This window comes from Myotis brandtii, unplaced genomic scaffold, assembly GCF_000412655.1.
Source record: "Myotis brandtii unplaced genomic scaffold, ASM41265v1 scaffold704, whole genome shotgun sequence".
Taxonomy (NCBI): domain Eukaryota; kingdom Metazoa; phylum Chordata; class Mammalia; order Chiroptera; family Vespertilionidae; genus Myotis; species Myotis brandtii.
In genome coordinates, this window is record NW_005370762.1 from 701,478 (window position 1) to 707,553 (window position 6,076).

At 42.8% G+C, this 6,076-nt stretch overlaps 1 protein-coding gene across 6 annotated transcripts in view; it reads left to right on the top strand.

Moving 5' to 3' along the window:
• TENM4 (teneurin transmembrane protein 4) overlaps positions 1-6,076 on the top strand; it is a 384,882-nt gene that overhangs the window by 184,795 nt on the left and 194,011 nt on the right. The gene's annotated exons all lie outside the window — the stretch shown is intronic.

Below are 6,076 nucleotides of genomic sequence, written 5' to 3' on the forward strand. Positions count from 1 at the left end.
AGGGATCAGCCAGGCCTAAGAGGAAGGATGGAGCCCCATGCTTTGTCCTTGAGGAGAAAGCCCCTTGACCCGTGGTCCGCAAACTGTGGCTCGCGAGCCACATTCGGCTCTTTGGCCCCTTGAGTGTGGCTCTTCCTAAGCCTTAGGAGTACCCTAATTAAGTTAATAACAATGTACCTACCTATATAGTTTAAATTTAAAAAATTTGGCTCTCAAAAGAAATTTCAATCGTTGTACTGTTGATATTTGGCTAATGAGTTTGCCGACCACTGCCCTTGACAAACCATCTCAAAAGAGCAAACTTGGCTATGCTGTCAGCAGAGGCTTTGCCTTAATTTTTTTTAATTTTAATTTTAACTTAATTTCAGGCATGTAACCCACCAGCAGTGTGATACACCAGGAGGAGGTCCTAGACTTGAGAACCAGTCAGATCTGGGTTCCCAGGTGACTTTCTCATTTCCCATCTGAAAAATGTCTTTGAGCAAGTCATGTGGCCTCTCTGAGACTCACATTTTTTTACCTGTGAATTGAGAATCATAATGTTCTTAAAGTGTAAGTTAGGACTGAATGAAAAAAAAAAAAAAAACGTACGTAATTCCCCTTGCCTAAATGTCTGACTGGCCTACTCACTCAAAGTTAGGGTCTCCCCCTCTGCTCTCTGGTCCTTTTCTACCTGTTGCTCTGGAGGCCAAGTGGTAGAACTTCCTTTTTAATGTAAAACAGCATTGACGTGAGTTTGGAAACTAGCAAAGATAATGTATCCATAATCCTACCAGTATAATTCAAAGCCTGATGTCAGTTTTAGGTATGTCTTTCCAGATTATTTTTTTCATATGTATATCTGGTTTTATGGCGATGCAGTCAGCAGAAACCTGCAATTTTGTGTCCTGCTTTTTCCCTCTTAACATTATGTTGTAAGCATTTGCCCTCATTGCTGGCTGTCATGGTTATTTATTACAATGATTACCTTGTTTTCCATCCAGTACCTGTCTCATATTTTAGCTAAGTCATTCCCTATTTTTAGACATCTCCGTGGCTTCCAATGTTTTTGCGATTACACTGCAGTGTACATCTCTGTGTATGGAACTTCTTGCTTTGGAACTTTTGAATGCTGTGGCTTTGTAGCAAAATCAGGAATAGAACCTGGGGAATGAAAGTGTCGTGGTTTGTGTTTGGCCTTTTTGGTTTTTGTTTTCCCCATCAGAGGACCATAAGTCAAAGAATTCAGCAACTTATATTTTACACAAATGATGCTATTTAAAAACAAAACAAAACTGAGCATTAATATAAGAAAAGTGGGTACCTGTGTAGCTAAGTTGGTTCCCACTGTCTCTGAAACCAAAAACGCCACTGGGATCAGCAGTTGTGGTTATAACCATCTGTACTCACTGCCTGGAACTGCTGAGTGACAGATGCAGGCAGGTTCCTGCATTGGGTTTTTGGAAGGGAGGCATGCATTGTGCAGGGAGAAGTCTCCTGTACTTGTATTGGTGACTCCTGCTTAAGGACTTTGTTAATTGTCTCCTGCTGGCCAGGTGCTGCCTGGAGCCTTCAACGTCTGCACATCTATTGAGCATTCTTCTTAAAAATGTCAAGATGGAGCTTGCACTTTCTCAGCCATCTCTCTTGTCTTGCTGGGCAGGAAAAGGCAACTGGAAAATGTCAGCTCTCCCATCAGATTGACCAGAGCTGAGGGAATAGGAAACTTCCCCCTGCCCCGGGTCTTGGCTCTCAGAAATCATTAACATTTCAAAGTGGGTGATCTTTGAACCCGCTGCCTTTCCACAGCCTTTCTCTGAACTCTTTAGCATCTTTTCACCTTTTCATTGACTTGCAAACTAGTTGAAAGGCAAAACCTGTATCAAGTTTCTTATTTATGTCCCTTTTCCTGTACTGGAGGAGAGCTTTGCACAGTTATAAATACAGACCACCTCAAGGCGTGATTTAGATAGTTCTGTGGTGGGCATCTGTAGTGGTGGTGGTGGTGGTGGTGGTGGTTAGAATTGATTTCTCAGGAAACCAGGACTATGATGATACATCTATACTTTTCCATGGTCTGGTCCATCCTCAGAGCAGGCTGGAGAGGAGAATTTCCATGTCTTCGCTTTCTTGGATCCATGGCTATTAACTTTTAGGTCCTTTGGAACACTGCCCCTGACTCTGAAACCTGCCTCGATCTTCCACCAGCTCTGCGGTGTTAGGTGACTCATTTTACCTCTCTGAGTAAACCACGGTGTATTCCTATAACTCCGTTTCTATTCCAGTTGCATTGTATACATTCTCCAATGATGTTTTTCATTATTTTTTTATGTGAGGATTCAATTGGATAATGTAGAGAAAGCATTGGGTATTTAGTTTTGTGTTGCTATTATTATTTTGATGATCATCCATGATAAAGAAAAGTGGTTGCTTGAGATCTGTATTCTTGGACAGTCTGGCTGACCGTGGGTTGTATCCTTTGGGAAGAAAACAGGGCAAACTATTTCTCTTCCTTCTCTCTTCTCCTCCCCCAGAACCCAGAACCATGAAATTAACCACCCACCAGCCAAATCAGTGAAACAACGGAGTGTGACTTATGTTTAAGACTCTGGGTCACAGACAAAGGGTCCCTTTATTTCTTCTTCTTTTTTTGTTTTTTGTTTGTTTGTTTTGGTTTGGTTTTGGTTTCTTTTTGGCTTTAAAGCAGCACTATTCAAGCTTCACATCTCTAACCCCACATCATCCTACTCCTCAAGCTGACTCTGCTCAGCCCAGTTTGGGTGACTCCGGGCTCACTTCCCTGCCCACCAGCCTCCTAAGTGATTTCTGAATGACCGCATCTTCGGGGAGGGTCCAAGTTTGAGTTGAACCCAGACCTCTGCTTTCCCAGGTGTTTTTCAGGAGCTCATCTTCCAGGGGTCACAGCTCTGTGGGGCCTCTGTTTATGATTGTGGGGGGGCACAGCTAAGAGGAAGGAGTGCCAATGGGCACCTCCTAGCTTTAGGTCCACAGCCTGCCCCACTGCTGGGACCGCCCTGCCCTCCTTCCCTTCCCTGGGACACCAGGTCTTGTAATCATTTTCACCTGTAGTGCTTCTTCCACTGGCTTTTCTTCCCCCTCAGCGTAATGTTTGAAGCAAGGACTTGCTTTTGCATCTTGTGAAAAATAAGAGAAAGCTTTGACAATAAAAATGTTTCTCTTTACAACACTCTGAGAGTTCTCTTCATCTTGGGATGAGTTAATGCTCTGACCTTTGAACAAGACAGCACTTTTGCACACTGAGATGCGATCATTGATTCTGATGGGGAAGGAGGCCCTGCACATTGAACTCCATAGATCTGAGTTGTCCATAGTTCAAACAATTTCTCCATCACCTTGGAGTTGCCAATATATAGATTAAAACAGTAAGAAGGTAAGCAGAAATGTAAGCTAATTCAGCCTTGGAAATAGCCGAATATTCATTTCTTCCAGGCAAGTTAACTTTTATTACTATTGACAACTACACAGAGACAGTCAAAAGCAGCGTACAGCATTTTAGTGCCTGATACCTAAAAAGTACTCAGTAAATGTTAGCTACTATTTTTATCATGATCATCAATGGTACAATTATAATGGTTATAAAACATAGTTAATTCCATATACCTGGTATAGACAATTTACAAAGCACCTGGCTGTATTTCATCTCATCTGATGCAACAACCCCTGGAAACATTTTTATCCCTGTGTCTCAGGTGAGAACACTATAGCTAGAAAGTGGCAGTTTTCGAAGACAGTTTTCTTACCTTTAGTTCCTCACACTTTCCCCTCACCACAGTCACCTAAGAGAAAACACAGGGTCAGATTCTGTTCCTGTTATCAGGGTACACCTGCTGGTTAAATTAACCGTGCGTATTCTCGGGTTGGCTTGTGTCTGGACCGGAAGTCAGGAGGATGTGCTGTGTTCAGCCTCCACAGTTTTTTTGTGTCTCGAAGGCAGTCAGTCACACGGCCTCAACACCACCATAGACTGGGGCCAAGTAACACCACCTTCTGTCTGCCTCACATAATCCTATGTTGCTACCTAGAAAGACACATACAGCCTTTGTCTGCTTGACATGTTACAGGGGAATATCCTTATCAGGCTCACACACCTTGCTTGATGGAGCTAGTGAGAGGCAGCTGGGGAAGTGGGGAGAGCCTGGGCCTTCAAGCCAGGAAGGCGAAGGTGTATGATTTCGGGCTTTGAACAGTTTTGGATTCTGCTACTTGTCTCGATCTGCCACTTGTTAGCCATTTAACCTTCCGTGTGTTAATTAATGTCATTGTGTCTTAGTTCCTTCATCTGTAAAATGGGGTTATTAACACTCACCTCCTAGGATTATTTTGAGAATTAAAGGAAATACGATATTTACTGCTCTTAGCACAATGCCTGGCACATGGTAAGCATTCGGTGAATGATAGTTTTATCTCTATAATTTTAATTAACCTTCTGAGCCTTAATATGCACATCTGTAAATTGGGTTTGGCAAGGTGGCCATGGCAATTAGATGGCATATATACAAATTACCCAGTGTGCTGCCTGGCACATAATTACTCTGGGCCTTCATATCTCTGTAGATCCTCCCCTGTGTTCCTAAAGCCCCTTAGTGGGTCAGTCACCCCCTCCCCTGGGCCTTCTAGTCCCTCAGAACAGATTCTGTAGCTTCTTTGTCTACCCTACTTGACTGTGAGCTTATTGAAGCTGGGCTATCTGATTCGGTTCTGGCTCTGCAGACCAGCCACAGATCCTGGCATAGAGTGACCTTTTAGAAAGTGTTCATCAATTGAACAAACACATGATGCTACAAACAGGATGCTGGGGGAGTCCTGGCACTGCAGTGCTTAACTGTGTATGTGGGGAGTCAGGGTAGCCATGAGAGTACCATCAAGGCTCAAGTCTTGAATCCTCAGATGGGATTTAAGCAGACATTTGTACTAGATTTTGGGAATAGGCTTCCTAGCCTTCTCCAGCTCTGAGGATCTTTAGGGACATGTCCATTCTTCGGCATCTTATGGACCCATCTAGATTGTTGCACAAGACTATTTAGCAGTTGCTTCCTGGAAAAGTATTTTTAAAACAGAAATACATGCTACAAAGTTGAAATGTACAACAGATATGCAGTGAAAAGTAAATCTCTCTTCTGTCCCTTTCCATCTCCTTTCTTCACAGGACACACCCACGGTCACCAATGTCTTTCATATCCTACCAGAAATATTCTGTACATATATAGGAATTTTCTTTTTGCCTGATGGTGGTAGTATATCAAATATACTGTTCTGCATGTTATAATTTTCCCTCCAGAGAAATACATACAAAAAACTTCCTCACTCTTTTTTTATGGTTGCACAGTATATATATATCTAGCCCTTTATTGAGGGACTGGTTTCCAATATTTCGCTATTACAGACAGTGCTGCAGTGAATAGCCTTATCAATGAGTGTACGTATATCACTTAGTATGTATGTGAGTATCTGGAGAGTGTATCTGGAGGAGAAGTTTTTAGAATTTGAAACTGATTCCAGGGTAAAGGGTATGTGTATTTTAAACTTGACAGCTTTTGTCAACTTGCCCTCCGCAGGATTTATACCAGCTTTTGCTCACACAAGCCAAGTATGAGAGTGCCTGTTTCCTGCTCTCTGCCAACACTGTGTATTTTCAACCTTCTTTTATCTTTGCCAAACCATATGTGAAAAATAGGATTTCAAAGTTTAGCTGGCATTTCTCCTCCTGTGAGTGATGTTAAGAGTCTTTTTTGATATAATTGAGAGCCGATTGTATTTCTAGTTCTGTAAATTGTCTGTTCCTATGCCTGTTTTCCTACCGAGTTATTGGACTTTGCCTATTATTTGCAGGAGTTATTTTGATATTAAGAAAATTAACCCTTTGTGATAAAAATGGCAATTTTCCCCCTAAAGTAAAACACAAATCCCAGACCTGAAACTCCCCTCCCCTGCCCCCTCCCAGGTCCACTAGACTGTGAGTCCTCCGGGGCAGGGTCCACGCCTTGTTCATCTCTGCGGCCCCCGTCCCCTATGAAGGGCTTGGCACTGCACGAGCTCTTCTCAGGGGCTACTCGCT